This window comes from Cannabis sativa, chromosome 1 (assembly GCF_029168945.1).
Source record: "Cannabis sativa cultivar Pink pepper isolate KNU-18-1 chromosome 1, ASM2916894v1, whole genome shotgun sequence".
Taxonomy (NCBI): domain Eukaryota; kingdom Viridiplantae; phylum Streptophyta; class Magnoliopsida; order Rosales; family Cannabaceae; genus Cannabis; species Cannabis sativa.
In genome coordinates, this window is record NC_083601.1 from 43,575,919 (window position 1) to 43,587,759 (window position 11,841).

Genomic DNA, 11,841 nt, shown 5'->3' on the forward strand with positions numbered 1-11,841 from the left:
CTTAAATATTTATAACGCAATTTATTCTTAATTAAAATTATAAGGTTACTTTTGATAAGTATATTCAACTACCATTTCATTTCATACAAAGTATTAATAATGAGAGTTGACAACAAATTTTCTTAGATTTTGATTTTGAGGTAGAGCAATAATCCCCTACACTCAAAAATATATGTTCCCTCAACAAAACATCAACCGTAGGAATATTGTCAACACAACTAAATAAGTCTTGAGCAACTCTGAGAATTTTGCATTTCCATAAAATAATAAGAGAATGGAATCAGAGTTGAAAGCAAGTGCAGGTCAAGACAAACTAATCACAATGAAATTCTATGGCCATGGAAACGTTCCTAGTCAATAATTACAAGATGGGGTGGCATTAAATTGGAGAAAAATAAAGGAGAACCAATTGCATCCTATTAGTAAAAATGTGTAACTTAGTTATTAAGTCAGTTCGGTTAGCTACAGTTGATTAGTTTTTTTTGTAACAATTTTTTGTTGTAAATCTCTGTACTCGATTGTCTATTTATGTTCATACTTTCCAAAACTGATCCAAAAAAAAAAAAAAGCCACTTGTGATAGTGAGTTAAAAAGAGCCACCAAAAGTCTAACAAAATAAAGCTAAAATAGTTATTTGTGATTTGAGAATACTAAGTCATAAAAAGAACCGATTGTGATCGAGTTATCCAATATGGTAAGCAAAACATAGCTACCATCTTGAAGATATGTTAGAGAATCTTACATTGTTAAGGTGTGGGAAAATAATAGAATATATAAAATCTATGAGTTATTACCATAGCTAAATAATTTTGAGATGGACCTTAGCCACTTGACTGACAGCCCAATCTCAAAAATAAAAAAGTGAAAATTACATGAAATATGGGATTTCTTAACAAAGTTAGAAAAATATGGCATTTTTAGGTTTGCCACTTTTCTATGACATTTTTTCACATTTAAGTTTTTTATGGTATTTGATATGCCATATTTTTATAAACTTATTATTCAATCCCATATTTTATGTTTTTGTTTTTAGCTTAATTAGTTTTATTTATTTTTTTAATTTATTTTACACTTACATTTTAGGGTTTCTTTTTATTTGAAAAATTTATACCAAATACTACATTTTTTTTCAAACATTACATTTTTAATTTGACAAGAACATTTTACTTTTATACTTTTATTAATTTTTTTTTTCTTTTTTACTTATTGAAACTTCAAAAAGTTTTTTTTTTGTCTTTTTTATATATTTTTTAGTCAATTTTGGCTCTCTTTTTTCTTTTCAACTTTTAAGTCAGTTGCTACTTTTTTTTTTCTTTCTTTCGCTTATCTCTCTCTATTTTTTTTTCTAATTTCTCTTTGTGTCTCTCTTTTTTTTTTCAATTTTTTTCTCAACCTAATTTTTTTCTCTTAATATATATAATAACTGTACATTTTTATATTTCATTTTTTTTTTACAAAAATTAAACTTGTTTTTTTATTTAAACTACTATTCGTTTTTTTTTTTTGTTAAAAACTAATTATTCCATTAAAAACAACAGAAAAAAAAACCAGTTTCATCAATATCATCCTGAAAAAAAAAAAACAATATAAAAAATCATAATCTAAAAAGAATCCAAACTTTAAAAACTAGTTTCATCAACATTGAAAGAAACTAATAATTTCATTTAAAGAATACAAAAAATAGTTTCATCAACAAGATAATGAAAAAAATTACAATCTAAAGACGATACTAACTTTAAAAACCAGTTTCATCAATATTAAAATAAACGAATTATTTCATTAAAAGAGGCAAAAAAAAAAATATAGTTTCAACAATAACATAATAAAAAATACACAATGCCTAATAACTAAACTTTTACAAATTAACGATACTAAATTTAAGAACCAGTTTCGAACATATAAAATTTATATCAATACCTAATAATCAAACTTCTAACTTCATTCTTTATTTTGGCATTTAATTTTTTATTTGCTTGCTCAAAAATTAGAGTTAATTTAAACATACAATATGCAGCAAATATAACAAAGAGAATCACAAATTAAAATCAAAGAGAAAAAAAAGAAACAAAGAAAATTAAAGAGACAAAAGTGCAATAAAAACCATAAAAGAATAACAAAAAAAAAACAGTGGAATGTGAGAAACCAGTTAGTAAAACAACCAAAATAAAAACCAGTTTCTTGAGATAAATTAATAAAAAATTGAATAAAACTCAATTATGAACAACAATAAAAAAAAATTAATTACTTAAAAAAACCAGTTATGAAAATAATAAAATAATATGTATGTCAGAAACTGATTAATTAAAATAAAATAAAAATTGTTGTTCAAATATCAAACAATAATAAAACTGGTTTTATACAAACGAAAAAATATATAATAATATCATAAAAATTGAGCAACCCCATTACAGAATAGTTAAAACATGTGAAACTAGTTTCGACATGTGAAACCAATTTTGACGTTATAAAAAATCATAACAAAATACAAATGTTAATAATAAAGTTAATTGAAACCAGTTTCATCAGACAATCAAATAAAAAACATACACACACACAAATATACAAAAAAAAAAAATACTAATCACAAATATAATCAAAACAACACATAATGCCTACCAATAATTTAATAACAAAATATAAGTGTAAGTTTCCAACCTAGAAACAAAATAATAAAAAAGTAACTTGAAAAAAAATTCTAATAACATAATGAAACTATTTTTTTTATTCTATGAAATTAATAGTTTCTTTCAATGTTGATGAAACTGATTTTTAAAGTTTATATTATCTTTAGATTATAATTTTTTATATTGTTTTTTCTTCAGGATGATGTTGATGAAACTGGTTTTTTTTTTTCTGTTGCTTTTAATGAAATAATTAGTTTTTAACAAAAAAACAAAGAAAAAAAAATAGTAGTTTAAATAAAAAAAAAACAAGTTTAATTTCTGTAAAAAAAAAATAATATCTATAGTTGAGATCATTTTTTATTTATTTTAGTATTTTATTTTTTTAAAAAAGAAAAAATAAATAAAAAGAAACACAAATTTTAAGTTTTTTATGGCATTACTCAAGACTATTTCCCATATTTGTAAGTTTTTTTAAAAAATGTCATATTTAGTGTAATAAGTTTTTATGCCATATATATCAAAACTTATCTTTATTTTCCCATATTTTTGTAAATAGCCCAATAAAAAATTATGCAATTCTCTCTCTGTGATGTCCACAAGGGCTATTTTCAAAAATATGGGAAAAATTATTAAGGTTATGATAAATATGGCATAAAAAGTAAATGCCACTAAATATGGCATTATCTAACCAATCAAACTAAAAATATGGGTTTTTTTCTAAAAAAAACCATATAAGACATTAAAAAGAAATCTGAATTTAAAATTCATAAAAAATAAAAACTTAATTAAATTACCATAAAAAATATTAAAATTCTCTTCATATTTATTTTTTTTAAAAAATAAAACAAATAATACTATAGTGATTGCCGAAGTTGTCACTTGTGCTGGAAAAGTCATCGGAGTTTACTGCCGACACCGGAAAGTCGCCGGAGTAGCCGTCGGTGCCGGAAAAGTCGCGGAGTTAAGCCGCCGCGCCGAAAAAGTCATCGTAATTAGCATTGTCGCCGGAAAAATCACCAAGAAACCGCTTTAACATCAAGAAACTAGTTTCTTGGTGATTTTTCCGGTAATTTTACTGGTGACAATGCCAAGTCCGACGACTATTCTGGAGTTTGATGTCGGTGCCGAAAAAGTTGCCGGAGTAGTTCCTGGTGTTGGAAAAATTGCCAGAGTTATTGCCGGCGTAAAAAAAGTCGTCATAATTGGCATTGTCGCCAGCAAAATCATTAGAAAAATCACCAAGAAAGTGGTTTTTTCATCAAGAAACTGGTTTCTTCACCAAGAAAGTGGTTTCTTCATCAAGGAACTAATTTTGTTACACAACAATAATAAAGATTATGAAAACAAAACAAAAATGATATACACTGAAAATAATTGAAACCAGTTTCATCAATCAACCAAATAGAGAAAAAAAAATACAAAAAAAATTACCAAGAAATCGGTTTCTTCATCAAGAAACCGAAAAAAACCAGCTTTCTTGGTGATTAGTCCGATAATTTTTCCGGTGACAATGCCAATTTTGACGAATTTCTCGAGTTCATTGAAAAAGTCACCGGAGTAGATGTCGGTGTATTAGTCGTCAGAGTTGCTACCAATGCTAGAAAATTCGTCATAATTGCCATTGTCGTCAGAAAAATTACTGAAAAAATTACCAAAAAACTGGTTTCTTCATCAAGAAACCAGAAACCAGTTTCTTGGTAATTTTTCCGGCGACTATGCCAATTCTGATGACTTTTACGAAGTTCTTGTCATTGCTTAGGAAAAGTCGGAGAGTACTAGCGTCGAGAAAAGTCGTCGAATTGGCATTGTCAACGTAAAAATCACCAAGAAACCGGTTTCTTAGACCGAAACTTTCTTGGTGATTTTTCGATTTTTCCGCAAAAATGCCAACTCCGACGAATTTTCGGCGCCGGCAACAACTCCGACGAATTTTCCGCACCGACCGCTACTCGGTGACTTTTCACACCGAAAGACAAACTCCGGTGACTTTTCCGGCATCAATGACAAATAAAAATTCCTAAACAAATAAAAACATTATATATGGGATTTAGAAACCTAATTACATATATATGGCATATCAAATACCATAAAAAAACCTAAAAATAAAAAAATACCATATAAATTGGCCAAACTTAAATGTGCCATATTTATCATAAGAACTTTTAAAATCCCATACTAAGTGTAATTTCCTCTTGTGGATAATGTGAGTACCAAGGAAAGCCCAATAGACTAGCCCAAGCACAAGCCTAGGCCCAAGCCCAATAAATTTGACCCATCTGTCTCGACTTGGAGATAGAGTTGGTCGGTCATTTGCGAATGCAGTTAGTGAACTAAACTTTAAAGCATAAAGTTATCAAATTAGAAATAAGAGTTTTTACAACAATACTAGATTTTGAATAAAAATTTATAATTTTACTCACACAGAATTTTTTATAAAAATACTGTATTTTTTATAAAATAATCGTAAAACAACAAAACAAATAGTAAAATAACTAAAAAATAATCGTAGAACAACAGTGAAAACTTAACAAAGTATACAGTATAAACTTACACAGTATTTTTGAAAAAAAAACACAATATTTTTTTGAAAAAAGAAATTTACCTTACAATAAAAAAGTAAAAAAATGAAAATTTTCAATATGTGATCTAACCCTTTAGAAAAATTCAATTTCATCAACTGATCGATCTTATGAAGTCTTACATAAAATAATACAACCTACAAATTTTCGTACCAACTGAAGAAAAAGAAAAGTATGAGCACTCTACAATCAGTTACCATTTAATTATTTTTATTCATAACGAAATTTGGTAAAAACAATTAGAATGCATACCTAATAATTTATTAGTAAAAAAATATATGTATAATGTATATATAATTTATTGTTATAAGTGATCTTAGAATATATTGTGATGATTTCTGTCAACATAAATTATATATATTTTAGTCATAAATATAGATTAATTTTTGTTACGACTAAAATAACATTTAGTTACAAAAAAAAAATTATTTTAGGAAGAAAGAAAAACTAGAATTATGTATATTTTGTCTATTCATATACATAGCCTAAGCTAAGCATAAACTCTTTTTTATATTATTATTATTATTATTATTATAAATAAGCATATACATTCTTAATTATACAAATGACGTGAATCAATAGCAAGTGAGCAATATTTGGAAACTGTCTTAAAAAGGTGAAACATAATGCATCATAGTCATAGATGCATGGCTAAGGAATTTATTCCCTTTCTTTTACGTTACATTTACATAAACCAATTTGTGGCTCTCCATTTCAAAAGAAAAAAGAAAAAAAAAAAACTTATTCCTCCCTTATGACATACTGCATTATTTAATTTGTGCAATATTTCTTTAAAATAATTCAATCTTAATTTGTATTACTCTAGAACTACATCTTTAAATGTCACTATCACACTCTTAAATACGGCCAATTGATCTTTCCACTTGTCAAAATATTTTACTTTAAAAAAATACTTGTCAAAATATTTATTTTATTTTAATTTATATAAGCAATAGATTCAAATATTGTCTTGCACTATTAATATAAATGTAAATATATAGTATTATAGTATTATATAATAACTAAATTTGTATTATGACGTAATTTATTAGCCCATATAATATTTTTTTCAAAATTACGGGTGGGTTTCTAAAGTGGTTGCAGCGCTAGTTGCAATAAGGGTTTCTATACGATTTTTTGTTGCAATTTAGGTTGCAGCGCTAGTTGCAATATGAGTTTCTATGTAGAATTTCGTAAAAATGTAAAAAAAAAATTATTTTGAAGTGTAAAAATAAAAAAGCCCCTATATTTATTTCATGTGGGACAATGTCCACAATATTAATAATTTATGCATACATAACCGCATAAATAAGCTCATACCATAACCCATTAATTTAGAATCTGATTCGAGATTTTTCTTGAGAGACATCGAGAATGAATTAGTAAGGAGTAATATATTAAAGTTTATGTTATTTTAGTTCAAAAATATGCTTAATCCATACAAATTAAAATGGAAATGCAAGGTAAAAACACTTAATTACTAATGTATTATGTATAGTAAAAATTTCTTAATAACAACATTTAGTACATTCTAGTGACTTGGATATCTTTAGGGCATATCTAACATTTCAAAACACTAAATATAATGTAGTTTCACATCAGATTTACTCTAATAGGACACTAAATCTATACTTATAAATAACTTTGTCTACAGTGTCCCACTAAATTTAGTGGGGTATTGTAGACTATACTATTTTTTCTTTTCAAATTTTCAATAATTAAATAATACTTTTAAGAAAAAAAAAATTAAATAATTATATATATTTAGTATTAAAATATTTTTATTATATTAATAAAATAATTGAATAATAAATAATATAAAATTTGGTATAATTTTTAGTGTTAAGTGATTAAAATTGAAAAAAAAACAAAAATTCTATTGAAATAGTAATTTTTTAGTGTTGATATAACACTAAATTTAAATTTTTATTTATAATTGAGACCATCTATTAATGATATCTCTTAATTCTCAACCTTTAGCTTACAACTCTTTGCTATTTAGTGTTGTTTTTTGAAGCTATTTTCTTAAATAAAAAAATTTCCCTAATTAAATGTGGGATACTCTAGTCTACGACACGTACTCTGAATTTGAAGATGAACTCAATAAATAGACTTGTCGGATTCCTTGCTGTTGGGAGGTCCCCGTCCCACTCACCATTTTCCAAATTTTATTTATTTATTTTTAAATAAAAATTGCCCATTGCCATTTGATTCTTCGAGCTACCCTTACTTAGCTCCACTTCTTCATTTGTTTTTTTCACCAAACCAATAACTTACTTTGAATATGACTTTTCACTTATTTCAGTATTTTACTATTATTGGTTTCTTTATTTTCACCAAATTAAGTTACCATGTTCATTGGTTGCTTTTCTACAATTTTTTTTTTCTTTTTTCTTAATTGATCATTAACTAATATATAGCATAGCATCGATCAAAGTCTAATAAGCAATATAATTTGCCCAAAGTCTCCAAAGATAAGTTAAGCATAAATCAAATAGTTTAACATCGAGTATATATATGGATAAACACTTAAAATAACCTTTGATTAATGAAATAAAGTAATTAATATTAATATAATGGCCATAGTTTAGTAATTAATATTTATATATATATACAGTATACTCAGTAATATGATGATCACCAATAAAAGGGTGAGCATCTTGAGGAATATACTCCATTATTGTCAATGAGCAAAAATTAAATACAATAAAAAGAGTGGAAATTCCAAGTTCCAATATCCATGGATTTAGTGAGGGCCATATTTCACGTGTATGACACGTGTCAGAATTTGGTTTGCACTACTTATTTATCAGACTATATATGTGTGCATATAGATATAAGTAGTACAATATTCAGTAATCACGAAACCAATGGACCACTACACTATGACTATAGAACAACAAACTGTTTGTGTTTATCAATGAATTAACTATCAAGTATTTCTATTAAAAAATAAATAAATAAATAACAAGTACATAATTACATATGGGTGCATGTGGGTCTAGCTCGTAACTCTATGCATGCATGGACCTGTTGTTTTATGTTTATATTCATTTATTTATTTGAAATAGTTATTTTTTCTCTATATTTTGAAAAAAGAATTTAATATATATCTATCCTTTGTGAATTTCAATATAATTGATATAAAGAATTTTGAATAAAAATAAAACTATAATAAATGACAAAGTACCAATGTATATATACATTGCTTTTTTAAATTAGGATTAAAATGCTTTTTTTTAAATTTTGATACGTAGTGTTAGAGAGAGTGAATCAACTAGATTGTTTTTTTTTTTTTGAAAAACTAAAATAAAAATTAAACTGCTTTTGAAATAATAATAATTATAATGATAATTAAACCCAGTAATTTTTTTTAAACAATTAATTAAACTGCAGTAGTTTTTTTTTCAATAAAAAATCAATATATAAACTAGATTATTGTTAACGTATACTTAGTTATACTTACTTATATTTTTTTAGTTTTTAATTCTGTTATATGTATTTTTTTAATTTTATAAATTAAAAGAAGCCATTTATTAGTTTTTTAATTTTTTTAAAAATAATATTTAAAGTATAAAAAATTTGAGGAAAATAAATATATAGTTTAAAAATATTAAATTGAACATTTTCTCATTATTAAAAATAATAATAGATAATAATAATGTCGCAAATAATATATTAAAATTGATATAAGTTCAATTAACTTAAAATAAATAATATTTATATTTATATTTATATATATATATATATACAAAACTAATACTACTAACACCGTTAAATTTAATAAAATATTTTGTTAAACAAATAAAAACCGTTAAATAACTACATTTTATATGATAAAGATACTTGAAAAATAACTAAAACTACAATAGTTATTAAGGACGTATGGTTAAAAAATAAATAATAGACAAAAAATTTTAAAAAATAATTACAAAAATACGTCAACAAAGAAAAAATCATTTTTACTTTTTGAACTTTATAATTTATAAAAATACCTAGTATATAAAAAGAATAAACTTTTTGTTGTATATAGTTTATTTATCATTATATTATTATCATTAGATTATTTTTTTAGTTATTTTTTATTGTTTTATAGTTTATTTATAATTGTCGTAAAATTATTTTATTTTATTTTTTTTTTTTACTTTTTGCTGAGAAAAATATATTTTTATAAATTTATAAACGTATTTTTATAATTAAAAATTTTAGGTAATAAAATTATAAATAAAAATATAAAAGAAGAGTATTTTTTTAAAATTTTCTAAAAAAAATAATCAATGTAGTGACGTGGAGGGCATGTAGATGACAATTTAGTTGCTTTTGTAGTAGCTATTCTGGTAGTTGAATTGAATTTAGACATATAATTTCAGCTCATCTCAACTCACTACATGCTACAATTTATGTTATCACTCCTAAATTCTATTATCTACGAACACATTTATATGTGTATTTAGGAGTATTATTGTTATTGAATATTTTAAGGTGGCTAAAATTATTCTAATATATTAGCGTTTTATAATTAATTAGTAATTTTTATTATTATTTATTAAATTAAAATATATGAGAGTCCTTTATTTTCCTAAACTCTTTATGATTCTCCAACTATATAGAAGAAAAAAAATGTGAGAATGTGAATTTGTAAGTAAAAAACATTTATTATGGTCAGGTGTGGGATGTCATGATCGCCATTATATAATTAAACTATAATTTTTTGTTAATCACTCAACTAATTAAAGAAGTCATGAGATTTAGCTACTCAAGGCTGAAATTTATAATATGATAATTGCTAAAATATATTTTTAGTGTTTAGCATTTTTTTTTTGGTATAATTTTGTTATTAGTGTAATTAAAACTCGAGTCTTATATAACTTAAAAAAATAATTTTTAAGAAATATTGTTAACCAATTATAACACTATCAATAAAAGTTATTGGGTTGGAGTGTTGAATAACAATACTCTTATAATATACAGTGGTGGAAGGGAAACACTGTTGGGCACCTTCGTGAATGACCTTGATGGAATAATTAAACACTGTTGATTTCTAATTATATTAAGGGTAGATAACATTTTGGATCCTCTGTTTTACAAAAGTTACCAATTGGACCCTGTGTTTTGTTAATTGACAAAATAGAACCTGTATTTTCTAAAATAGTACAAATAGGACCCTGAACTGATTTTTTATCAAAATAAAGTTTAATTATAATCCGATCTAAAAGTGCTATGACAAAACTGTTTACATTTTTTGTATCTGTTCGTATTAAGCATTGTCTTCAAGTTGGTTGTATTAAAAAAAAAGTTGTCAAAAATTAAGCTCAGGGTCCTATTTTTACTATTTTAAAAAATACATGGTCCATTTTGTTATTTAACAAAACACAGAGTCCAATCTGTAACTTTTGCAAAACACAAGATCCAAAATAGTATTTACTCTTATTTTTTTTTAATCCAAAATCCAGTAGTCATTAATTAATTAATAAATGAGTATGGCAAACTAATTAAATAGCAAAGCCAAAGCACCATGGTGGTTGTGAGTGGGCGTCTAATTGGATTGTGACTTCAACCGGCAAAATTAAAGTTTTAATTAGTTAACGACAAAAACAGTCCCAACAAAATTATAAATAAATAACATTAGTATTATAAAGCAAAAGTTTTCATTGCCAAAAATGATTCCCTGTCGTCGTATTTAGGCTTTTACTTTTTCAGGAAAATATATATTAATTAGGTATTCCTATTTTCAGCTTAAAAAAATATAAAATAAAATAGCCTGCAAGAAAACACATGACGAATTTCACTTGAGTTGAAATCGACATGCATCTTTGATCAAACAATAATAGTAATAATAAAATATTAAATTGAAAACCAAGAAATGTGCCATGTTTTAAATTTATATGTACTGTCGTCTATTTCTGATCATTTTGCGTGGAATTTTATTTTGTGGTATATTTCTTTATTATAAATTAATTTATATATAATTTTTGTAACTATGAATTTCCGACCAAGATTATTGGAACCACGTAAGCTTAATTCTTCTTTACAACTAACTAGCTATCTAGGTAATATTGTATGATATTACAATTCATATTTTAGTAATATATTACTATAAATATAATAACGGATATTAATTAATTAATTTAGAGTTTTTTTTTTTGAGATAATTAATTAATTTAGAGTTAAGATGCGTAATATATATGATCTTTAATTCGTTGTCCAAATGAATTAGTTAAGATATTATTATGTATTTGTAAATTTAGATGCACAAAACTAGCTAGCTGGGTAGAGAAGAGGGAGAAACTTATGTAGTAGTTGGCGTGGTCGATTATCAGCTGGAAAGATTGATATTAATTATATATTATATATATTTGTATGTCATTACTTATGATAAATAATATTAATTAGTTGGGTGTATCGCGCAATCGATGTGATAACGACTATCAATGAATTCTAACCAATCAAAATCGTTAATATTAATGAGATTTCATGGTCATTCGGGACCTCATACAGTTGTTAAAAATCCTTTTTTTTTTTCTATTGCCCACCTTGTAAAAGGTTTGATCTCATCCAAACTTTCACATGTCGACCTCGTATATATATACAAATATAAATATAAGATATAGTTTCACTATACACACATGCACAATATA